Genomic DNA, 26562 nt, shown 5'->3' with positions numbered 1-26562 from the left:
GATGTCACAAAAGCCAGAAGAGGCTAGCATTTCAAGGAGGTGGCGGCCATTCATGTGGAATGCTGCCAAGAGGTCGAGTGAAATGAGGACAGAGAAGTGGCCATTGGATTTGGCAACATGAAAGTGGACTTTTTTCCTGAAGTGGTTTTAGTGGAGTGGTAGAGGCAAAAAGCTGGACTGAAGAGGGAATGGGAAGTGAGAGTCTGTGTGTTGTAATGATGTATTTCTCTGTTGGGTAGTCACTAAATGTATATGAGGAATCCTAAAAACCATTCAGTAAACTTTGGGGTTTGCTTTCCCTGTAAATGGCTGTAGGAAGTTAGCATTGGCGTTTAGCCTCCCAGTAATTTTCCTTTGGTTAACATTTGATTGTTCATTTTTAAAAAGCTTCTGAATTTCATAGGTGGCTTCCATTTTAGAGTAAAATCAAATGTTTAATCTGTGTTAATTTGTCGAGTTAGTATTAAATTAAAACCTTTGGAGTATTTACCTTTTCAGGAAAGTAATTATAAGTCTTAGAAATTATGCAAGGGCTATTTCATCTTGAAACACTTAGAAATTCATTTTGTTTTTTTGTAATTACAGTGTTTCAGAAAGAGAAATCTAAACAGGGATTGCATTTGGCAGTTATGTACATGTTCTTGTTCTAAACTAAGCAGTGTTTCTGCAGTTTAGACTTTTCTTTTATAAATAGAATTTTAATCCATGAAGGTTGAATTTTTTTCCAAGTCCATTATAATTAGCACTGGCTACAACTTAATCCTAAAATGTGTATGAGAAATTTGATGATATATATATTTTTTTTTTTCCAAATATTTTATTTATTTGACAGACAGAGATCACAAGTAGGCAGAGAGGCAGGCAGAGAGCTAAGCAGAGAGCCTGATGTGGGGCTCGATCCCAGGACCTTGAGATCATTACCTGAGCTGAAGGCAGAGGCTTTAACCCACAGAACCACCCAGGTGTCCCAAGATTTCCTTCTTTTTAAAGACTGCATAATATTCTATTCTTGCTAGCTAGCTAACCTTAAGAAATTTGATGATATTTTATAAGTACTCCTTCCATTAAATGAAAACAAGTAGAAATTATTTGAATATTTACCCCCCCCCCCCCCCCAATAACAGTGTGGAAAGCTAGTATGGTTACTTAAAAAGAAGTTAATGCATTGCCTGCTTGGTCCTGTCACTGGGAATGATGTAACTTATATTTTGTAGTCACATGGTCTTATATACCATGAGAGCTCATTCATAAATTCTCTTGGTTTTATCATGCATTAATGCAGTTACCTGGAAGAAAAGTATTGTGGTAGGATCTACTTTGCAAATGTGATTGTCCTGCCAATTCAGGCCCACTGCACTGACCAACACACAGACTTTCTTAAATTCTAAGTACAGGTAGTTTGGATTATTGTTCAAGAGAGTTGTTAAGAGGGCGCCTGCTTGGCTCAGTGGGTTAAAGCCTCTGCCTTCAGCTCAGGTCATGATCTCAGGGTCCTGGGATTGAGCCCTACATCCGACTTTCTGCTCGGGGGTGGGGGTCGGGGGGTCGGCTTCACCCTCTCTCTCTGCCTGCCTCTCTGCCTGCTTGTGATCTCTGTCAAATAAATAAATAAAATCTAAAAAAAAACCAAAAACGAGAGTTGTTAAGAAGCATCTTCTCTGGAGTAATATACATCCAGGGTCTGAGTTTTTTAATTTCTGGGTTATCAAAAATAAGGAAATCTGAAAAACTGTCACAGCCAGAAGGAGCCTAGGGAGTCATGATGACTAGATTTAATATGGTTTCCTGATAGGATCCTGAAACAGAAGAAAGACATTAGATGAATACTAAGGAAATCTAAATAAATTCTAGGTTTTAGTTAATAAAAATTAATCTGTTGGTTCATTAATTGTGGTAAATGTACCATACCAACATTGTATATTAATAATGGGGGAAACTATGGGGTATATAGGAGTTCTATACATATATCAGTATAATTATGAAAATTTAAAACCTGTAGAGCAAAAAGTTTATTAAAAAAACATGTGGGATAGGAAATATTTTTATAGACATTGTTGGAAAGTCTTTTATGACCCTGGTGGATCTCCATTTCCTTATCTTTAAAATGGGGTTTAATAGTACTTGCCTCCATAGGGCTGCTGTGTGGTTTAAATGAGGTAATGCAAGTGCCTGGCATGGGAAATGCTCAACAAATGCTATTAAACAGTAATGAATAATGACAGCTCATTTAAAACATTTTTAAATGCATAAGAAAAACATTTCATACATTTGGTGGTTGGAAGAAGTTTGGCTTTGCCAAATTAGAATTAATTTAAGATCTAACCACGTTGAACCTGAACTACTTTATCAGCCATTCTTAGTTGATTTTTCCTGCAGTTTGTGCCTGCCTCCTCCATGTAGTAGCTGGAATTGGCATCACTAAATGTGTATGTGTTTTAAAATCTAATTGCATATTCTTACAGAATTTTGGAGATTCCCAGTTGCTTTAGTTTGAATTTAAAACCAAAACCCTTAATGGGTTTTAAAGGCAATTCTGTTTTCCTTTTCTCAGACCTTGAAGACCATAGACACGGGAAATAATATTGAACAAGGAATTAGACCTCACTTTTAGTTCCAACTCTGGCTTCAAATAGTTAGGTTTGGGGCAGTTTCTTTCACCTTTAGAACTTTAGTTTTCTCATTGGTAAAATGAGTTGGACTAAATGATGCATAGCTGTGAGGTTAGCTTACATTGACATCCAGTTGAGAAGTACACTCAGAGCTCTTTGGGAGGATTTACCCTTCCAGGGTGCCTCACAGGAAAATTGTTGTTGCCTTGTGTTTACGTCTCGTTTTCAATTAGCTGTATATTACTGTATAATACTGTGTATTACTTTTATTGATGATTCATCATTCTCTACAGCAGGCCCCACGTGAGTCCGTAATTGCTTCAAAACTTCAAACCCGCTTTCCAAGTTTGAAGACTTGTTGCCATTTGTTGAGGATAATCACTAGAATATTATAGGGGTTCTGTAGGGATTTCCCAAAAAGGAGCTGGAAAAATATTTTAACTATAGCATTGTTGGAATAAGTATTATAGCCTCCTAAGTTCATCTTCTTTGGAGCATACAGTCCTCATTTGGAAATATATGACTTCTCATATTTCCTTTTAAGTTGATTTACTTTATGGGACTTTCACTGTACTCTATGACCCTAGATTTGAGACTCCTATTTTAAATTTTCAGTGTTTACTCGATGTCATATAACTCTGAGGTTTTCTATTAACCAATATTTTTTATTATAACTTCAAGATAGTAGGACTAGAAGAGTATGTTAGGCAGGAGCTGTGTTGTGCAGTATAAAATCCCTAGTCAGATCTAGTTTCTGTTTTTTTGTCCACAAGCTTAGGGGAAAGCTTTACCCGACCCATACATTTAATGAATCTCAGCCATCAGATTTTAATATGACTAAAACTGGTATGATCAGCATGTGTAAGTATGTACATGTCCTAAGTATATATGAGTTAGTAACATATTTGCCAGAGATTTTTAAAAAAGTGATTTCATTTTTAAGAAATTAAACTGAAGTATTTACCAAATACTATTACATTTTTCGAAATGTGTGGTGAATTAAATTTTAGCAAACTGAAATTCTATTTGTAGAAATAATTTTGCCACAGTAATGGTACATGTGTGTTAAATTTTTAAAAAGCAGTAGCTCTCAGTTAAGCAGAAAGTTCTTTAGAACCTGACTAATTAAATTTTCCAAACTAACAGACTGCTATGTAGTAGAAGTATTTTTTGACAATAATTTGACTTAAGTTCTTTCTTCAGTGAATACTTAAGTATTTTCCATGGAAAGCATTGTGATAAGAGATATATATGACTGTTGGAAACCATTAACTTTAGAAATTATCAGCAGATGTTTTCCTTGCATGGTTGATTTCATTTAGTTTGGTCATTCCTCAGCTTAATAATTCTAAAATGACCAGAAAGATGCATGGCAAACGTTTGCACAAATGTTTGGAACTTACTGAGACATATACTGGGTTTCCAGTAAATGGACTTTGCACCTTTTATATTTCTCTGTTAGGTTTTTTTCCCCTCTTTGTTTTTAAGGAGGCATGATGTGCAGTGTCTTTTTCAAACCTTGCTACTCATGATGTATAGGGGATAAGGTAGAAAAAGTAATTTTTTAAAAATAGAATTTGGTTTTGTTAGAGGCTAAGAATTAGCTTTCTGTCTTTAATAAGCACATATTCCCATTGGTCATAAGTAGTTCTAAGTGTTTGCTTTCTTTAGTATTGAACACTCTTTTATTTCAAATATAGTTCTTATTTTTATCTTGTAGTTGAATGATGACATTTGAATTTCTCTAGCAGAGAGCATTTTACATCCTTTATTGCTATTTTTAATAGTAACTAATATTCCCCCCCGGCCTATGGTAAATAATTAGAATAGTGTATTATATCATTTTTAGATTAAAAGTAGTTATTTTAGAAAAGGAAATTCTTTGTTAATTCTATAGTAGATTGTTTTTTAGTTTGCCAGTCTATTGCTTTCTTAAGCCCCCATTTTTGAGTTTAATATTTGTCATATATATTATATGTTAATGTAGGCATTTGAAATTAGGTCCAGAAGAGTCAACTATTTTTTTTTTTTTTCAATCTTTGGGTCATGTGATTTCAGTACATTTTATATATGTAAGACTTTCTCCATACTCTCAGGTAACTGTTGTTTTTTTATATTTAAACTCTTATGGTTATTTAGGAGTAATAAGTTTCTTCTAATTAGCAAAGCAATAAAGGTTTGTTAGAAGATATCAGGCATTAAAATTATATAATGAACTGGAAAGTGCAAGTAAATCCCCATTGCCTACAAGGCAGAGACTGACTTTGTTATAGGCAGGAAAGGGCATTATCTTAGAAAGAACTGTTGATAGCCTTAATGGTCATTTTTTAAAACATTTTTAATACAAAAATTAAACCATGAAATTTTGATACCACATTTTATGTAAGTCATAGAAAATTGTATTAAAAACACACTCTAATTAATTTAGCATTATTAACAGGTTATCTCCTTGTACTTGTTTTTTTCACTTCACTGTAGGCTGGTAGAAACTTTGACATATATTGGGATTTGTCTTCAGTTTACATTTGGGAGCCATTGATCTCACCAACCTCATCTTCTCTCACTGCTCTTCAGAACTAGCCAGCCTTGCCCTCTTGCTCTTCTGCCCTGACTATTGCTTAGTTTTGACTTGTTTTTGTTCATGCGGTTCCTTTGTTTCTGGTTTCATGCCACTTATCCTTCATGGTTCATTTCAAATCCTCCTTGTGGTAGAGACTCCTGGCTGGCCACCAAAATTTGTTCTTTTCCTCTTCTTAAGCCCCATTTGGTTCCCATATGACTGAGTTTTTGCCCCGAGAATGTGAGTAGAAATGATGTGTTGCAGTTCTTGGTGCTTTGCTTCTTCTGCTGGCTGGATGTATACCACAATGTGGAACCAAGGGGATGCCGAGCCACAGTGGAAGCAACCTGGATCCCTGAAAGACTGTTTGGAAGAGAGTTGTCTGCCAACCTGAACCTTCCTCCTTACCTTACTACTGCTGTATATGCAAGAAATAAACTAGTGTGGGAAGCCATTGCATGTTGGTTTGTTGTTACCTTGGTTTCACTGACTGTGATAACACTACTTCTCCGGCAGGCAGTTCTGACTATTCCAGGTCACACAGACTATTGCTTTTTCTCCCCACATTCTATGGTGCTTGGAAGGTGTTTGCTATTCACATATATATATATTTTTTAAATGAGAAGCAAAAGCAGAAAAACAAAGGCACCGTGTATTTAATTTACACACGAATAGCTCACACATACTGTAGACTTTTAGAAGAAAATGGCTGTCATATATTTCTATGGTATTCTCCATGGTACCCAGTTTAGGCATTAAGTAAAGACCTCAAGGAATGAAAACTTGAGAACAGATCTTTCAGTGTGGCATAGATATTGGCATCTGCAGTGGTGTTAAATTTAGTTAACTTCATTTATTTTAGTTTTCTCTAGTTAGACTTTCATTTTAAAGATTTTATTTATTTATTTGTCAGAGAGAGAGCGAGAGCGAGCACAGGCAGATAGAGTGGAAGGCAGAGTCAGAGGGAGAAGCAGGCTCCCTGCGGAGCAAGGAGCCCAATGCGGGACTTGATCCCAGGACGCTGGGATCATGACCTGAGCCGAAGGCAGCTGCTTAACCAACTGAGCCACCCAGGCGTCCCTAGACTTTCATTTTAAAGGAGAAAAATGTTACAGAGAACCTATAATTTAATAAATTAGGACAAAGATCTTACAAGTTAGTGAAATTTGTAGTAGTGAAGCTAATTCCTTTGCTCTCCTCTCCCTCCCCTTTTCCCTCTATGATCTGTTAAACTTTTACAGCAGGGTCAAGTTCTAGGCCCTGCGGGTAGAGCAGTAAGACAAAATTCATTTCCCCCTTGGAGTTTACAGACAATAAACAGTAAATGTTTGGAATGCTAAATGTGATCAGTATCTGGAGAAAAAAAAAAGCAGGGGTGGGGCTGAGGATGCGGGCAGCAAGTGAGATGATGCTCGATGCTCCAAGTGTGGGCTGCATGTGCGTGGTGTTAGCATGTTCAGTGGGGTGTCAGGGAAGACCTTTCTGGGAAAGTGACCTTTGAGTTAACTGAACCAGGTGAATAGAAGTGATGTGACTAACTGGAAAAAGAGCGAGTGAAGAGACCATAGTTCTCTTCAGCCTGGGGTGAGAGTGAAGAAACTGTTCTAAAATTGACCGTGTGATGTTGCACCACCCTATGCGTGAATGTGGTGTATGTCGGTTACATCTCAGTACAGTGTTAAAAAGAAAACATCAGAGCTTGAGAGGTCTTGAGCAGCAACCCAGGGGGAACCCTTCTCCTACTGCTCTCTTTAGAAATGCTTGGTTGTAGAGTAGTAGTTACTATAGTAAATCACACATATTACGTTTCGGTCAGACCCAGATGCTGTGTGAAGCACAATAATCATTATGAATATTAGTAAATTTGTATCAGGGGACTTTGGCTGTAAGTTTAAAAAAATCCAAACACTAAAACTGGTCATGTATGTGCAGTTTTATGTTTTGCTGCTAAAGTAATAGTCCCTTTAATAATATCTTGGGCAGAAATGTAATGTTGGCTTTGTGCTCAGTAATGACTGATTTGGGATGGAGACTGTGCTGACTCCGCAGGGCAGTTGCCTGAGAGTTCTGCCTTTAGAATGATGCTTGCCTTATGTCTGCTTTTGATGGTTTATATTCAGAACAGCCTGACTATAGTCGGCTGTCTCCCTGGATCTTACTTTTCCAGATCCTGGCTCTTAGATACTATCTTTCATTTTTTTTCTCTGGAAATAATTCTTAGCATATTGTTTCCTTTATATCACAAGTTTGCATAGATTCTGCCTACCTAGGCAGCTTGGATTTAGATCTTTCCTCTTAATACTTAGACTCTTAGAGCTAGAAAGTTCAGAGTTACAGTATAGTCAGTGCAGAGCTTTATTAGATTCTTACCAGTCCTTAATTTTGTCCTTGAGGTCTTTTTCCAATACCATGACTCTATTTCCATGAGGAATTAACAAATAATGCTCATAAAGCAGCTTCGTCTTGACCCTAAGGAGATTCTTTAGATTCTGTTACAGTGTTTAAAATTATTGACTTAAACTTTGTATCTTATTAAATAAATCATCAAATAATTTTTCTCAGTTTGTAATTATTCTTTGCCAGAGGACCAGTTCTCCCTTGTTCTGATTCAGTTATCCAATCACTTTGCTGTCAAGTTGAGAACAGTTGACCTGCCCTGTAGTTCTAGGCCAGGCTCTACCACTCACTCGCTCTGTGACCTTGGCAAGTAGCTTAATCTGACCAAAGACAAAATTCGTACTTCAGAGGTAGATTTGGTAAGCTGGACTTCCCATCCCCATACCCCCCACCCCTGCCAAATGAATGGATTTTATATGGAGAATAGAACTCACAAGGTGTGAATAAAATGAAAGAAAACAAATGAAATGTGTGATTCACCTCCCTGGATCCAGTGCGGAGAAAGGGAGGAAGGGAAAGGAGAGAGCGCCACAGCTTTTACCACACAGCAGGGTGCAGTGGGGAAAGAACCCTATGGCTCTATGGAGAAAGGGCACTTCTGCCCCGCAGGTTTGTGTAAATAGGGGTGGGGAGTGCTCTATAAAGTAAGCCTGGTCTGAAGAGAGCCATTCAAGGCTCTGGCTGCTTAATACACAGGGAAACCCACTGTTGCTCATAAAACATTACAAAAAGGTGGTAATACACTTACCTTTCAGATGAAGCATTTGTATCTAAATTCATACGGATGCATCCGAATCTGGCTACCATCACTCAGCTTTGAGTAAACAAAGGTAATAACCAGTATTTACTAAGTATGTGTTGTGCAGGGTTGCTGCTGCAAGCACTTTACATGTGGTAACTCACCTTATTTTAAACAACATCCCTTTGACCTGTGGGTACTGCTGTTACCCCTATTTTTACAATTGTGGAAGTGACAGGTTAAAAGTTTCACAATTATTAAGTGGCAAAGCTGGGGTTTAAACCCAAAGCCTGTCTTACCACAGGCTTGGGTTAACTTAGGGGCAAGCCTGATACAGAAGAGGAGTAAGTTTTATTGTACGAGACCTAGGACTCAAAAAGGGGCTTTTTCAGGGAGCCCCTACTGATAACACCAAGTTACTTCACTTGGCCTAGGTTTCTACATGTGTGAAATGAAGAGTTTCAAGAAACGAGGTCTTTGAAGTGCTACCTGTTGGACAAGTCTTAAGATTTTGAACTCACAAAGTATAGTACATAAACATTATGTTAATACAGCAAGAAAATTTCATTACAGGTTGGATCTTACCTTGTAGTCGTCAGTATGCTACACATACTCCTGCGCGTCGCAGTGTACTAAGCTGCACTGTACCCTCAGCACCTATGGTGTTGAACACTTGTGTCAGAGCGTGAACGGAGATGTGCTGTAGGTTTTAAGATACACAGCAGATTTCAAAACTTCGTGTGAAAAAATGATTGTTGTGTATCTTAATAATTTTACTTTAGATCACATTGAAATGATAACTTATGTAAAAAGATTTACATAAAAACTTAAAAGATTTACATCTTTTAAAATTAATTTTGTCTTTTTCTTTACATTTTAAGTGTGGCTGCCAGAAAATTTCAAATTATATACATGGCTCACATTATTTTTCTATTAGGTGATACTGTTGTATAGAGTCCTAAATGAGAGAAAGAACATCTGGTCACTGTGGGTAGGAAACTAATTTAGTGAGGTAGACGGGAGTGCTAATGCCTATATGGTAAACCTAAGTGCTTGGGTAAGTATATTGTTTCCCACTGAGCTATGGATGATGAATATATATTTCTTGTAATAACTTAAACATGTTTGATAAAGTAAATGAATGGAAAGAACAGATAGTTTGTACCATGCATAATATAGGCATATCCATTGAGCTTTTAAGCATATCAGTCACTCCTCTAAGCACTGTACGTCTACGTTACACTATGGGCACTATTGTTACTGATTCGAGGCACCCTGAGGTTAAGCTACCTGTTTAAGGCCACATGCTGTAGTGATTAAGGAGTTAGTGCTAGACCATACAGTTTGACTTCAGAGATTGCTCTTAACCCCTGTGCTGCAACGGGGTCCCTTGCTTTTTGAAAGTTCGTGTCATATCACCTTACTTTTACCAAAGACCTACACTGGTACCTGTGTTTTGCTAGCTGAAAGAAATCAAAAGAGAAGTGGAGAGAGTGGAATTAGCGTTCAGCATTTGTTTGGCAGCGCACCCCTACAGAAAGGGCGTGCACCCCCAGGCAGTGAGTGTGGCGCCCCCAAGCTCCGTCCCGGGAAACTACACTCAGCATTTCAGCTGCCCCCTGCCAGAGCTTGGAAGTGTGTCTGTGAAAATCTGTACTTTTTCTGGATTTACTTTGTGTCTTGAGGTATCAGAAGAGCCTTAGAGAGGTTATTTTTTGGCTGTGGGAATGCTCAAACATTTTTTCATAATGAAGTAATGGTGATTACTTCTTTGCTTTATGCCATTTTGGCTTATGAAAGGTTTCCTAGGAGAGTTGTACTTTCAGGTATGGGAGGTATTGCCTCTTTAAGCTATAAGGCTTTATGATTTGCTGTATTTTTGAATCTTATGCTTTAGTGTGGTAGTGTGTGCATGGATAACCCACTGGAATTTTTTTTCCATCTCAACAGGTGGCCTTAGTGTCAGCTTGTATTTATATTTTGTAGATTTGTTTTTTAATTTCCTAAAAATGAATAATTTTTGTTTACATTTTCCACTTCAAGGTTGGTTGGTTTGTACCTTAATTTTAGCCTCTTAATTGCATTTGTGGTAGTGCTCCATAAATTTTATATATTATGAAAGATCTGTCTAGACTTTCAGGGGAGAAACATAGCTTTTGGATGCCTGGGCGGCTCAGTCAGTTAAGCATCTGCCTTTGGCTCAGGTCATGATCCCAGGGTCCTGGGATTAAGTCCCACATTGGGCTCCCTGCTCAGTAGGGGGCCTGTTTCTCGCTCTCCCTCTGGCTGCCACTCCCCCTGCTTGTGCTCCCTCTCTGTGAAGTAAATAAATAAAAAACCTAAAAATAAAAAATAAGCTTTTAATGATTTAAATGTGTGGTAGCAAAAGGAGATACAGGAATTTGGGTTTTCTCTGCTTAGAAACTATCATTGAGATGTTAGCCCCAGGAAAGAGAACATGTTTTAAAAGTTTTTATTCTCAAGGGAAACGTGTAATGCTGTTTCCAGGCCAAACATACATTAGATATTTATATCATGTATGTCACATAAATACATTTAAGTATCATCCTAAGTTAGCTTGTAACCTAAAATAAAAAAAAATATATTTCTTTCTGGCTATCAACTAGGAGTGAGATGCGGTGGATGATAACTGCATTGAAGGCACAAGTCTGTCCTGTGGAAATAAGACACATGTGCAAAAAAGAGGTAAATCCAGTGCAATAAAATAACACCACAGGGGCATCTGGGTAGCTTAGGGCTTAGGTCATGATCCCAGAGTCCTTGGAATCAAGCCTCACATGTGGCTGGCGCCCTGCTCAGTGGGGAGTCTGTTTCTTTCTTCCCATCTCCCTCTGTCCCTCCCCTCAGTACTCACTCACTCTGTCTCTCAAGCAAATAAATAAAATCTTAAAAAAACAACAAACAAAATAACACTAGGTATGTCATGAATGGATAAAGAAGTTTTATAGGAGTTCCGAGGAAAGGTAGAGACTGTTTTGAACTAGTGGGTTGATGGAGGATGAGAGAGAGAATCGAGCTGATCTTGTAGGGTGAGTTGCATTTCCTTACGTGGAGTGAAGAGGGTGTGATTTGGACACGAGGCGGCACATACTGGGCTTGGGGGAACAGGAAGAGTTCAGCCATGGCTAAAGTAAAGTGTTTAGGAAGCTGAATACTCAGATTTTGAAAAGTTAATTTGGGACTGTTTGAAAAAACCTTGAATTATAGGTGTAAGAGTTTGAATTTCTTAAGTTCAGACTTTGGGGTGCCTGGGTGGTCAGTGGGTTAAGCCTCTGCCTTCAGCTCAGGTCATGATCTCAGGGTCCTGGGATGGAGCCCGCCGCGCCCCCCCCCCCACCCCGGGTTGGGCTCTCTGCTCAGCAGGGAGTCTGCTTCCCTCTCCCCTCTGCCTGCCTCCCTGCCTACTTGTGATCTCTCTCTCTGACCAATAAATAAATAAAATCTTTAAAAAAAAGGAGTTCAGACTTGGAGGGGAGACAGAAAGCTTCGGCTATGTGATCATTTATCTTTAAGTTACTGCTTATGTGATAGACATCCCTAATGTTACATTCTTGACTTAACATGCTAGATGTTTTTAGTTGTTGGTACCGAGAAATAATGAAGAGCTTGCTTTCTTGGTTACTAGTCAAATCCATTGTATAAAATTGGCTTGTTAGCATCATCTCAGACTTCTTGGTTGGAAGAATTATGTTTCACAAAGCAAATACTTTACAGTTGTCTGTTTTTTATAGATGACAAATCAGTATTTTGTATAATTTCCACATGCTGTGAATTTATACCGTTATTTACAGGCACACTAAAATGTGCTTTTATTTTAAAGCTCAGGCTTATCTTGGCTCCATTATTTCATTAGCCCAGCAACTGCGGGTTGCTGACTCCATGTTCCTTTTTTGTAAAATTGGGAAGATCTCTGTCTCTCAGGGATGGAGAGGTTGTTCAGTGAGATAAGAGAGTTTAAAGAGAATGCAGTAATGTTTGGACATATTGGATGTATGTACTTAGTAAATTTTCTCTCCCTCCTTCCCGATTTTGAAATGGTTGTGACTAGAGACTTCTTATTGTATATGCTTTAAATATAGACTTGTGTAGCAGGACTCAAAGAATCTGGAAGGCATTTACTTTTTTAAAATCTGACTTTATTTGTTATAATAACTTGAATTTTTCAAATGTTGGTATACCAGGAGAACTTACTGATGTTTTATTAAAGGTAAATTTGTAGTTGTTTAGTTAGAATCTCCATAAAACCCTGAACTATCAAAGGACTAAGGGGTTTCTACAATGTTATTTTATGAACTAAAAGCATACTCTTTGGCATTGAAAGGAAATGCATCTTAAATTCCACATATGAGTGAATCATAATGGCAATTTAAGAAACCAGATAGATGAGTTAAGGGAAAAGAGAGAGACACAAACCAAGAAACCAAGAAGCTGACTCTCAGCTATGGAGAACCACTTATGGTCACCAGGGGGGTGATGGGTGGAGGGTTGGGTGAAGTAGATGATGGGGATTCAGAAGTCACTTGCTGTGAGTAGCACTAGGTGTTGTACGGAAGTGTGGAATCACTACATTGTACACTGTATGTTAAGTAATCAGAATTTGAATTAAAAAAACACAAAAACCCCAAAAACAAAAAAAAAAAAAAAAGAAAAGAAAAGGGTGCAGCTGGGTCCCTCAGTCAGTTAAGTGTCTGACTCCTAATCTCGGCCCAGGTCTTGATCTTCAGGGTCATGAGTTCTAAGGCCAACATTGGGCTCCCACTGGGCGTGGAACCTACTTTAAAAAAAAAAAAAAAAAGGAAATGCAGGTCAGGAGAAATATTCTTTATCATAGCCATTTTCTGCATCATGCTGTTAAAGAAATGCAGTTAAACTTCTTTTAAGTAGCTTTTTTTTTTTTTTTAGAGATTTTATTTATTTATTTGACAGAGATCACAAGGAGACAGAGAGATAGGCAGAGGCAGAGGGGGAAGCAGGCTCCCCGCTGAGCAGAGAGCCTGATGCGGGGCTCGACCGTGACCCGAGCCAAAGGCAGTGGCCCAACCCATTGAGCCACCCAGGCACCCCTTTAAGTTGCCTTTTTTTCTTTTGGTATACGTATATGGGTGTTAATATATGTCTGGATTTGTGTGACCCCCATCACAATCAGGAAAACAGAAGAGTTCCATCACTCCAAAAAACTCCATTGTGCTACCCCTTTATAGTCACATCCTTTCCCTCACTGGTGGCAACCGCTGCTCTCTTTAACATTTCTTCCTTAATGAATGGATTAGTGGAGGCTATCACATGATAAATATCTTATCAAATATGATATCAACTAAGATTAAATATGAGAAAACTCAAGTAAGATAGTGTATGTGAAAGTGCTTGGCAGATGGAGGCATCAGGTACTTAATAAAAAAAAATCACTTTATACATAATATTAGGTCAACAGGTGAGCCTTAACTGGTGTCTTCTATCGAGTCAACCTTGTGTAATCTTTAATAGCTTTTTTTTCTCTTTGCTAAACTAGGCTTTTAGGCTTTGTTCCATAGCATCCTGATTGCTGGAAATCTCTGTTTTAATGTCTTTTAACCTCCTGTTCCTTGGATAAAAAGTGGATAATACCTACCTTGAAGAGTTGTTAAAATAATAAAATGTGATGATATATTTGCATGTAAATACATAGATACGCATGTGTGTCTGTGGCTTGGCCCATAGTAGGTTTCTCTGTCAATATTTTAAGATTATGTTTTATAAATACTATAGTTCACAGTTACTTTTAGAATAGTTTGGTAATGAAATATTGTGTCTTTTTGATATCTAGATATTCTTCCTACCCCCTCAGCCAAAGCTTTTAGAGTGGGAAGGTTGATTCTCAAAGAATTATCTTTGTGTTTTAGTTAAGTTCTGGTAAGTTTTTTGGAAATGTGTCAGCAGTTTCTCTGTTTTGGTTTGGAGGGAGAAGTACCCAAATCTTTTTAACTTTATCATAATATTTCAGGGCTCCTTTCACATTATACCCATTTCGTAGAATATGATTTTTGAAATTGACGATTGGGACATATGGACTGAATCTTCGCTAACCCCAGTACTTCCTTTAGAGCTCATATTTCTAAGCCCCTGATGTAATAGTGATTTCTGGAGACGTTTTAATCTTTCTCTTAAAAGTGAAGTACATAGTATTCTGATATATAACATCCTAGGCAGTAGGGTATAATTGCTTTTCTACAAATTTAATTATTTAATCAAGTGCAGAAGCAGATTTAGAAGTTTCTGTTCTTGCCTACAAATTCTCATGTATGCTGTCTTTGTCATTATTCTTTGTCTCCTTATTAGTGTTCAAAATATTAATAGAATCAGTAAATTATAGAACTGGAAGGAACCTTTGAGATCTTCTAGACAATTAATTCCTAATTCTATCTAACCCAAAGCCCGCTTTTTCATAATAAACATTTTGTAATACTCTCTTTATTGTCCTGAGATAAAATGAATAGTAAATGAAAATTAAAATAAATCAATTTAATTCCCTAACTGTAATATAAAGGAAAATAATTTAAAATATAATATGAGGTATGATTATTTCACAAGACAAAAACAGAACACACTACAGAAAAAAGCTGAACAGGTTTCTAAAATGGCCTTAAGGTTATGCACTGCCCCAGGGAGAACCACCATCCAGACTCTGGTCTTTTTTTATTCCCTGATGAAGAAGATGGGGGCGGAATGAAGGGGCAGAGGGCAGTATTGGCCTGAGCTTGGTGTCGCTTTTGCAGAATGGCAGAGTGGGATTACCCGCAGAGCTTGAACAGGAATCCCAGGTTTTGTGAGTTTCTATGCTGCTCTTTTGTTGCTCCTGACTTCTAAGAGGACAGGGAGCCCAGTGATACAGTTATTAGGTAAAAACTTTGCTTTATGGTTTTTCTAAATATTTGAAAACATTTTTCATTTTTAAGTGAGGTAGTTAACTGCATTTTATTCTTGACTTGTTGCTTGCTGTGGAGGTACTAAGCGATTGGCTAAGGGAAGCCCTGTGGTGGAGTGACAGTGCACTGTGCTTTTAACCTCCGGCTCCGCCCCTGCATGGAGCAGCTTCTCCTTCATGAAGCTTCTCTGGGTCTTTCTTCTGGACAGTATGTAGGTAATGGACATGTTGACTTGTGTCTAATACCGGGAGGACATCCTATAGTTTCAGAGATACTGCCAGAGCTCCCATTTTCTTGCTTTTTGGCCTGAGGCACAAACCTGTTTTTTCATCTGTAAAATTCCTACCTTTTCTTTCTCACAGGTTGTCACAGGGCCAAATGAAGAGGTGTCAAGGGAGGTGGTAAACTGTATAGCAGATACAGTGGGTCCATGCTAACTAAAAGCCTTGCATCCTCCCCCTCCAAGATTATAGAGAATATGGTCCTTTTTTCATACTCTTCTATTGGTATATTATCATAATAAGTACTCTGATCTGAATCTTATTTCAGTTCTCGAACCCAACAAACACCTCCCTGCCCGTGAGACCTGGGATGCCACACATGTTCCCTCCCCAGCTCCCGTCTCTACCTGATCGTCCCCTGGTGTGTATACACACACACACACACACACACACACACACGGCCAAAACCAAAGTTTTCAAAACCTTTATTACAGTATCACTGCTTACTTTTTTGAGTATTGATTCCCATGCTGGATTGTGGGTTCCATGAGAATTTTGTATTCTACCCTGTATGCTTGTGTTGTAGGTAAAAGTGATATTTCCAAAATATAGTCAAATTGACACTAAGGGAAGCTGTGTTGTCTTTATCCTCCAGTCTCAACCCTCTCTAAAATCATCTGTTGTTTCTAGAGGGCCTTGCAGTAGAACACAATGGGGAGCAGTCCCAGCACCAACTAGTTGCATTTCATTTCCTCCCTAACTCCCTCCCTTACTTCCTTTAGATTTTATTTATTTATTTTAGAGAGAGAGCATGGGGGGGGGGAGTGGTGTAGGGACAGAGAGAGAGGGTGAGACGGAGAATCTCAGGCAGAATCCCTGCTGAGCCCGGGACTGGATCTCCTGAGCAGAAATCAAGAGTTGGATCCTCTTGATGCTTAACCAGCAGCACCATCCAGGTGCCCCTGTTTCTTGAGGGAGCAGTGTCCCCTGTAACTTCTGGAGTGTTGCTTCTGAAGTTTTATGTGGATTCTGTAGTAACTCAACTGCTGCTTTTGACTTTACACTGTACACTGAGTTCTTTTTTCATCAAGATTCCGGGTAATCAAGGGTAATTATGTTACAGAGGAAAAACTGAGATTTTGTTTATTTCATGTTAGGCTTTGCGTTAAGAACTAATACTTCGGCAGAGTTTTATTAAGCATCTGAAAGGCATATTACTCTTCTGTGCATATTTTTATTTTAAGTAGAGTGTAACTTATTCTTTTCTGGCAGCCTTCTGACTTTGTAATTTTTTTCTTTTTATTTTTTGGACTCCATGCTTGTGCTTAAGTGCAACAATTTCATTTTTTATTGTTGATTTCCTGAATATGTGTTCTTGAAACTTTCTTTACACTCAGCAGCTATGCCTCATTAATCTAAATCTGGCTTTGTTTTGTTGCTCTTATGCTTATTTTGTTTTTCCTTTTTCTTAAAAGCCTTGTTGACCATATTCTTCATAACCCCACTTCAGTGCTGCTAATTTAGGGTGCTCATGTTAGTGGATATCTATTACCTTGATACTGTTTTGGAGACGATATACGTGTTTTTCTCTGCCTGGACCATTGATTTTTTCCTTTGTTTTCAGTCTGGCATTTGTCTTGTACAAATGTAAAATGGTTAATTGGAAAGAGCACACACTTTAGGGTTAAATGGATGCATGTTGAAATCCTAGCTCTGCTACCTGCCAGTTAAATTTGGGCATGTGTGAATATTTCTGATTCACTTTCTTCATCTGTGAAAAGGGTATACTTTTACCTACTTTTCAGAATTGTGAGATTAGGAATATTGTATATAAAGCATTCGATAGAGTATTTCTCTCCTTGTGTCTTTCAACAGTCTCTGAAAAAAGAGGCAGAATGGAATAGAGGAGAGGCCAGCTGGGTGTCAGGAGTCCTGGCCTGCCCCAAGGGCCCTTCTGTCTCAAAGATCATGTGAGTTTGTGATTGACTGAAGGTCATCTGAAGAGAAAACAAATCACTAGGCAGTATAGATGGGAGGTTCTCTTAGCACTAAGGAAAAGTGATCTGATCTCTGTTGCCTCATCTAAGATAAAGGTTTGCCTGGGCCACTGGTTCCAAATGATGTCCTTTAATATCTTTTAGAATAGAGAGGTCCAGGTGAAGGTGAGGGGTGGGTTTGGGGGTGAGGACAACCCTGAACCATGGCTGTTCTGCTGTTTTATATGAGACTTTTTGGTGAGATTTTTGAATGAAACCAAAAAGGTTTCTAAACCAGTCTCTAAAGCCTCTCATAACTGTGCTTTTCCATGATAGGTGATTTTATAGGCGGTGTGGTTTTCAGAGATGTCTTTCAATATTATTTTATGCATTATAATGTTCTGAAAACTACTCCTTGTTCATCAGATAGAGTAGTTCTACCAACAGTTTAAAAAATCCTATAAATATTAATTGCTGATCTTAAGTCTTCATGAGCTTCTGTTATCAAATATTTTTATTGGCATTCATATTAATTTCTCCACCTGTGTTTTTATTAATGGCAAGAATATGCTACATGAAACACTGTAAAATACATGGAGAGATTTCAAGGATCATTCTCCATCTGTTATTTATTTTGATTTTTGCAAGTCTAGGGAAAAAAAGGTCACAGAAGTAATGTTTTAATAACAAAACAGATGTTCCAGATATTAACCCTGTTGTTATTTATAAAAAATAGACTTTTACACATGAACCAAATCTCATTTTCTTTCAGAAGAAGTTAGAAAAAAATGTATTATACGTTTGTAACATTCACTCAGAATTCCCTGACATAAGAATAACAGCCATGTTTATGAAATTCAGTCTGAAATACCTTCAATCAAGATTATTTGATTCCATTCATATTAAAGTATTAAAGAAAAAGATATCTCAAATATTTTAAAAATAAAGCCTGGTATAAATAAGTACAAATAAAATAATATTATAATATGTAATATTTTTGCCTTTCCTTACAGTATTTTATGGATTTTTTGACTAAACAACTTAGTTTTTTCTAAAGTAATAGTGTTAATATGATTTATCCTTGGTTCTGCCTCATTGCCTAGATACTTGATAAATGTGTTTTCATAAATGACAATTACACAGTATAGTTTCTGGAGAGTTAAGAATGTCTCCAGAATTCCTTTACAACAGAAGATCATTTTAGGCTGCTATTCAGTTGTTTTTCTAAACCAGTAGTGTCTTAACTTTCTTTGAATTTCAAACCCCTCTGATACAAATTAGGGAGTGTCTCTTTAGAAAAACACATTTATGTAAATTAGCATACGATTTTAGGGGGTTTATGAACCTTTGAATACATCCCATGAACCATCTTTGGGTAAACTGCCCTTTGTTTTGTGAGGAGTAAATTGAAGAAAGGAAACATTAAATTTTCTTCTTTTTCATTTTGCTTGTATCAAAAGAAAATTACTGTGAATGATAGTTGACTTTATTTGACAAAATGGTAGTGTATTTTTATTCAGTTTATATTAATTTGTAAAACATCTTTTATTAAAGATGATAATTAACTACATATTTTAAAAATAATGTGATTGGTTTGCGTTTTTTTGAGGAACTGTAATGTGTGAAACAGGAAGGAATACATCTTATTCCTTGTCCAGTCAAAACACTTGGTAGATGCTGCCCTGGAACAGTAGTATTTTATACCTTCTAGTGAATACCAGTAATTTACATTAGAAAAGACAAGTTACTGAGGTCAGAATGTCAGCATCTTTTACATATGAAAAGCACTGGGCCAGTGTTTCAATATTATGAAATCCCCATTTGATGCTGCTTCTTAGTGGCTGACTCTATCTTCAGTGGTTTATTATTAATGGGACCTCTCCAGTCCCTTAGTATAAGAAACCTTGGCTCGTTTTTCCTTTTGAAATAAACGTAACTGGGATTTTTTTTTTTTAATACTGTGAAAATAAGTCTGTGCACAATTAAGAAGAAAAATCACAGTGTCAGTATGCAAGGATAGTCACTGGTAACATTTTGTCTTGTGTCTGCGAGGCTTTTTTCTGTTCAGTGATTGCGTGCCGTCTGTCTAGATTTTGGTTGCCTGTTATACTCTGGCTTTGCTTGTATATGCTCTTTTTTCTAATTTCTGAGGTGGTAATTATTCTTATAATTTTTCTTTTCCTTCAGCATTCATGGCTGCTAGGATAAAATGGTTAGAGTTACTCGTATCTTGGTAATCTCCCAGCTAATAACTTTTTATTTTTTTTTAAATAATCCACATACTGTACAGTTCTCCCATTTCAAGGGTAGCATGCAAGGTAGTGGTTTTATTTCTTTTTTATTTTAAAAAGTCTTTATTTATTTATTTGACAGACACAGCGAGAGAAAGAACACAAGCAGCGGGATTGGGAGTGGGAGAGGGAGAAGCAGGCCTCCCCCCGAGCAGGGAGCCCCATGTGGGGCTCCATCCTAGGACCCTGAGATCATGACCTGGGCCAAGGCAGAAGGCTAACAACTGAGCCACCCAGGCACCCCAAGGCCGTGGTTTTAGAATGTTCAGTTGTGCAGCCATCACCACTGTCTAATTTCAGAATTTCTTCTACCCCCCACTCCCCAGACAAACTTCATACTCATTAGCAGTCATTCCCGTTCTACCTGCCTCCAGCCCTAGGGACCACTAATCTACTTTTTATCTCAATAGATTTGCCTCTTCTGGACATTTCATGTAGATGAAGTCATACTATATGTGGACTTTTGTGACTGGCTTCTTTCACTGAGCATTAAGATTTTCAAAGTTGTCTGTGATGTAGCATGTATCCAGTGCTTCATTTCTTTTCTGTTGATGGCCAAACCCCTTTTGTTTATCCCTTTATCAAATGAAGGACCCATTTGGGCTGTTTCCACTTTTGACTTACGAATGGCACTGCATCTGTTTTTATGTGGCCATGTATTTTCATTGCAGGTAGGTGTATATATATCTGGGAGTGGAGTTGCTGCTTTATGTGCTACTGTAACATTCTGAGGACTATAATAAGTAATTTGACCCAGAGATAGTCTCCTGAATATCAGATAGGAGGTATAAGAGAGTTGTACTAACCAGTCTTTCTGAAAGGGTTTCATATAGTAGTGTTCCACTTAGCGTGGGTGTACGTGGTTTTAACTTTATATCTTACAAGGAAAGCTCATATAACAACAGGAAACTGTTCAAATATGATAAGTGGGCTTGCCATTTACACAGAAAAAAAATTAGTGGCATTTTCATTTAAAAAAATGCTTGCTGTTAATAATTCATTTTGTTTGAAACAATTTGGAAGAAACAAAACCCAACAGAAATCCTGAGACTTTCAAAAACATTCTCATGACTAACCCAGTCACTGCACGGTGTGCACCATGAAGAATTTTGTTGAGAGGTAGCCTGTTTGCCTTTCTTTTTGTCCTAGCTTGACTGACTGGTATCCTTCTTCTAAGCCCAGCCCTCGCTTGCACCTAATTCCTTCTTCATGTTTTAGTTGGTTGCCTTAGCCATCTATGATTCTTGTCTAATGGAAAGAACACTGAGCTAGCTGGTGACTGGAGTTCGGAGGTCTTAGCCTAGCTTCAGCACCACCTGCTGTGCCCACTATAAGAGCGGGTCAGGCCTTTCTGCTCCCCACTTTATTCATCGGTATAGCAAGAGGATCATCTGTGAAATTGAAAGATGTTTAAAGCTCAGTGATCTTAAGTCTAGCTCTAGACTTACAAGATTTTACAAACTGGTTGTTGAATTTACTGATTTTTCATGAATTTGGCATTTAGTATATACTTTCTTGTATTGCTTCCCTCCCGTCTTTTCAAATGTGTCCTCTCTTTCAACCTAGATGATAGGGCCGAGGAGGGTAAAGGCACTATTCTTCGTACTACCTTGCCTGAAGATGGTTAGTGTTTAATAGCGCATATATTATTTTATATGAGTTTTTAATGACTGGAATGACTCTAATTGGTACTTATTCCTGTTTAAATGATCAGAATTAAATGATCAAAATAACTTGGTATATTTAGACAGCTATTTTAATTTCTTCCTTTTTCTGTCTTTTTAAGAGTATGCTTTTGATTAAAGTAGCCATGGGGAGAGTCAGAAGTGAACATTCTGTTTTTAGAAACTTTTAAAATAGCTGCTTTCTGCTAGAACTTCATCCTCATGAGATTTTTATACACATATATTCATGGGCTCGTATTTTGTGTATATGAAGAGTTTCAGGAAACTCCTTGCTTGCTTTCTGACAGCTGTGGACTTCTATCGCTTAGTTCTTTGCACATTTTACTGGTTAGCTCTCTGTCTCATGAAGAGAACAACAGAAGAGGAGCTTAAACTTCAAGTTAACAAAGATAAATGCTATAAAATAAATAGATGGTGGTTTTGAGTGACTTTTGGGGGTCTCTGTGCCTTTCTGATTTACCCGGAGTACTTTATCATTCCTATCTCAATGTATGTCTTTAATTGTGGCTTTTAATTTATGAAAATTTGAGTCTGAAGTATGACAAGCAGTAATGCTGAGAGGTTTTTCTACCTCAGCATTTAATCATTTTAACTTTGATTACGGGACCATGGAGCACCAGGCATTACTGACATGACTGACAAGGTGACTGACTTTGGCTACCCTGACGTTGACATTGCTGCCTTTTTCCTTCCTCCTCTTCTGTTTCCCTTTCCCCCTTCTTTCTTTTTTTTGTATGTGAGTATCAAATGGAAATGTCTCTTTTTAAAACATTACAGAAAGGTCTGTTTCTCCTTAACTACCATCCTTAGTCACAGCCTCTACCATCTTCATGGAGATGGCCATGGAAACCTGTGTCCTTACAGACATACTTATGTGTCTTTACATTCATTTATATAAATCATATAGCCTAGAGTTTTTTTCTTCTAGGGGTGTGGCTCCTCTCTTTCAGAAATGGTATCATAGTCTTTTTCCTTAGCAATACATCTTGGAGAATTGTTCAATTTAGAAAAGACAGCTTGATCTCATTCTTTCTACCTGCTGCCTGGTGTTTCCTAATGTTGGCTGCACCACTGTTTAACCCTTCCCCCATCAGTGGACATTTCTGTTTCTGTTATTTTGCTTACAGACAATGCTGTGGTGAAGCATCTTTGTACATGCAGTTTAGTATTTCTCTGGGGTAAATACTGAGAAGGAATTCATGATGGCAGATATATTCAAAATTATTATAGCTTATATGTGTTACTATAACTCATCAGTTTGTCCTCTGAAATTTATACTTCTAGTGATAAGAGGAAAGACCAACAAATGATTTTTAGAATATCAAAGGCAAAACAGACATTTTTGCCAATCTAGTGAGAAAAAAAATGGTTATTTTGTTTTAATTTGCATTTTCTTGAGACTAGGTTGAGCATTTCTTTTTTTAAAATTTATTTATATTAGAGAGAGAGAGAGAGCGCAATCCCATGTGTGCATGTACAAGCTGGGGGAGGGGAAGAGAGAGAGAATCTCAAGCAGACTCCCTTCTGAGCACAGAGCCCCACGTGGACTTGATCCCACAACCCTGAGATCCCAATCCCAGCTGAAACCAGAGTTGGACATGCAACTGACTAAGCCCCCCAGGGGCCCGGAGCATTTCTTTATGTGTATTGACTATTTGTATTTTCTTCCTGAGGACTGCATACATATAAACAATTACCTATAAGGTATCTAAATTACTGCATATATGACAGTTTTTGGTAAATATTTCTTCGTAAATATTATTAAAATATACATACAGAAAAGTACATACATTACAAATGTATAGCTCACTGAATTTAATAAAGTGAATACATCACATGTAACCAGCACCCAAATCAAGAAACAGAGTATAACTAAAATTCCTGAAGCCCTCTGGTGCCCCTTCCAGTCACTACTGCTCTGTACCTCCCAGATAACCATTAATGTTACTTCTAATCTTATAGTCTATTTTTTCTGTTTTTGAACTTTAGATAAATAGAATCATACAGTATGTACTCTCTGCTTCTTTCTAGGTGTTAACTTTTAAATACATTTTAAGTAAGTGAATTGCATCAGGATTTAGAGAATTATGTTTGAGTATTTACACAGATAATTTCTTCTCACTAAACTTTTTTTTTTTTAAAGAGATCACAAGTAGGCAGAGAGAGAGGGATGCAGGCCCCCTGCTGAGCAGAGAGCCCGATGTGGGACTCGATCCCAGGACCCTGGGATCATGACCCGAGCCAAAGGCAAGGGCTTAACCCACTGAGCCACCCAAGCACCCCATCTTCTCACTAAACTTTAACAAGAGAAAATTGTATTATTTTAACTAGATGTCCTTGTGTGGTGCTGAGAACTCTCAGTGGACCCTCTCCCCACCAAAGGGAGTTAGCAGACTTGTTTACTGAAATCCAGTTGATTGTTGAAAGTTATTCTTGCTTCATTTTGAGTAGATCTAACTGAGGTTTGACCCCATCTTTTCTCGAACTGTCTCTTGTGTTTATTAGAATAGGTAAACTGTGGTTTTATTTCATCTAACTAGATGATCTTAACCAGAATGCTTACTTACCTTGCACCTTCTTCTAGTATCTGGGAGAATATCAGTTGTTTTGAGCTGCTTTAGGAAGAGTGAAACTGTAGTTTTTCTCTTTCCTGTTGTCATCTGTGTCCTTTTCCCAAACAGGTAAATGTACCAGAGCAAACTTTGTATGTTATCCTTTCAGCTTCCTCTGCCTGCCTCATGAATGCTGAGATGATATGGAAAGGTGTTATATGTTCTCTCTCTTCGGCTTATTTTTGTTAATTTGTGCCTTTTAGTAATTTGCTTATTAAAAGAGTATACCTTTTTCGGGGTGCCTGGGTGGCTCAGGGGGTTAAGCCTCTGCCTTTAGCTCGGGTCATGATCTCAGGGTCCTGGGATCGAGTCCCGTGTCGGGCTCTCTGTACTGCGGGGAGCCTGCTTCCCCCTCTCTCTCTGCCTGCCTCTCTGCCTGCTTGTGATCTCTGTCGAATAAATAAAGAAAAATCTTAAAAAAAAAATAAAAGTATACCTTTTTATCTTCAGCTTATCTTGAACATAAATTCTTAAGATATCTAGTGATTTCTTAACACTATAGTAAACACCAGTCTTTTTAAGTAAAATAAGTAAAGGCGAATAAGGTTACCAATGGTGACAGTCTTTTAAATTTATTTTTTTTTTAGTAGTCTGCTGCCTAAAAGGATAAAAGACATATATGATAATACCAGTGAGAATAAAAAGATTATAAGAGGAGAAAGAAATAATAATAACTCAGATCTTTGCTTCTGGAATTGAATGTTAAATTTAGCCATGAGTTTCTTTTGAGACTCGAAAAGAGAACAAATACAGTTCTCATTGGGGAATTAAGCAGCAAACCATTTCATCAAGCAAGACAGATGTGTGTATGTTACTAAATTCTGAAAAACGCAGAAATGTTCATCCGAATCAGGTCATGCAAATTAATAGGCATCTAGGGATTTAAAAATTTTGCTGGATTTAAAAGAAATTAATTAGCTCAAACATATTTCCACTTATGTTTATGAAAGAACTAAATCAGTGTGATTGTGTCTGGGTGTGAAGTATTCATCTAGCTTGCAAGAGTAGTGGATAAAGAACATTATTCTAAGTGTCATTATTGGTGAACATATAAGTAAGCACGATGCTTAAGAAATAGAATATTGCCAGTATTAGAAGTCTCCTGTGCTCCCCCTATGACAACTATTATTCTTTTATGTTAGTCATTATTTTTCTTTAAAATTTCATCGCCTGTGTGTATATTCTTCAATGTGTGTGTGTGTGTGTGTGTGTGTGTGTATGCATTTGAAGTAAGCATAATCTGTCATTAGATGAAGGCTTCTAGAGGTACAGAATCTCTAGGTAGTAGCCTGATCTGAGTGTCCCAGAGCATTGACCAGATCCATTTCTGGGGAAGGTCGTGGGCAAATTCATGCATAAATGAGTCCTAAAAAACCACAGTCCATGGCTCACCACAGTCATGGCATCTGGCTAAACTCTGCAGGTTCTGGCTCTCGGGTAGGAATATATTTTCTGCTCCTAATTCTCCATGCCCTCCCTCTGTCTCTCAGGAGTAGGTCAAAGCAGAGTACTTACAGTAGATAAAATGAGTGTCATCAGCTGGCCTGTCGGAATTTTATCAGAATGTGTTTAAGAAGCCAAGTGTAGATTAGAATCTGTGTCAATGTTCATACGAGTATTCTGTCCTTGGTTCAAAAAGATAGTCTGCTTAGGAGCAAGGAATTTGGTGATAACAGCTTTCAGAGGGTCTTTCTTTTAAGCCAGCCATCCCTTATTTGGACTGGATACCTTCTCTGTCTTATGCTTGATTATCATCTTAGGGTCTTCCTTCATCTTGGAGGTTCTCTTGATCTCTCACCTTTGTGAGATCTCTTATTTCCCATGTTTCATCTCTTTGTTTACTCCTTTAGGAAACTCATCATCAAATAGTTTCTTGAAAAAAGATTGTATGGGAGGTTATTTTGAGATTCTGCATGTATGATGATACTGTTCTACTAGCCCTACATTTGGCTAGATGGAATAATTTTCTTGAGAATTTTGTAGGCATTGTTCTGTTTTCATCCTGCTTCTGGGATTGCTGTTGAGATCTATCTCTACTGAGAAGTCCAAAGCCAATCTAAGTTTTGATCCTTTGCACCTGTTTATATCCTCTGTAGATGTTTTGTAGAGTGTCCTTTTGTCTCCCTGTCCTGAAAGTGACAGTGCTGTCCTTTGGTGAGCAGGCCCTGATAATGTGGAATGTCACATTCACCAGTTTGAGAGAAGTTTTTGAATTATTTTATTGCTGATTTCTTCAGTTCCTCGCTTCTCTCTTTTTAGCACTCATGATTTGCATATGGGACCTCCTGTCTTGTCTTGGTCCTCTAATACTGTCTTTACTTCCCAGCTCTTTATTGTCTTGACTTTTGGGGGGATTTCCTCAGCTTTATTTTCCAACTCTTGAGTGTTTAATTTTTCCTAAACATCGCTATGTTGTTAACTTCCAGCAGCTCCTTTGTTTTCTGAATGTTTCCTTTCTTTATTTAACGAAGAACATGTTTTTGTTTACTAGAAGCAGTATATGTCTTTCTGAAATGTTAAAGATAGTTTTCTTCTTTTTGAATAGTTTT

The 26562-nt window shown here is 37.7% G+C and overlaps 1 protein-coding gene across 3 annotated transcripts in view; it reads left to right on the top strand.

Moving 5' to 3' along the window:
- LCLAT1 (lysocardiolipin acyltransferase 1) overlaps positions 1-26562 on the top strand; it is a 180824-nt gene that overhangs the window by 31855 nt on the left and 122407 nt on the right. The window lies entirely within an intron of this gene.

This window comes from Mustela lutreola, chromosome 9 (assembly GCF_030435805.1).
Source record: "Mustela lutreola isolate mMusLut2 chromosome 9, mMusLut2.pri, whole genome shotgun sequence".
Lineage (NCBI taxonomy): Eukaryota > Metazoa > Chordata > Mammalia > Carnivora > Mustelidae > Mustela > Mustela lutreola.
Note: the sequence above shows the minus strand (reverse complement) of the source record. Positions and strands in the feature narration are given on the sequence as shown.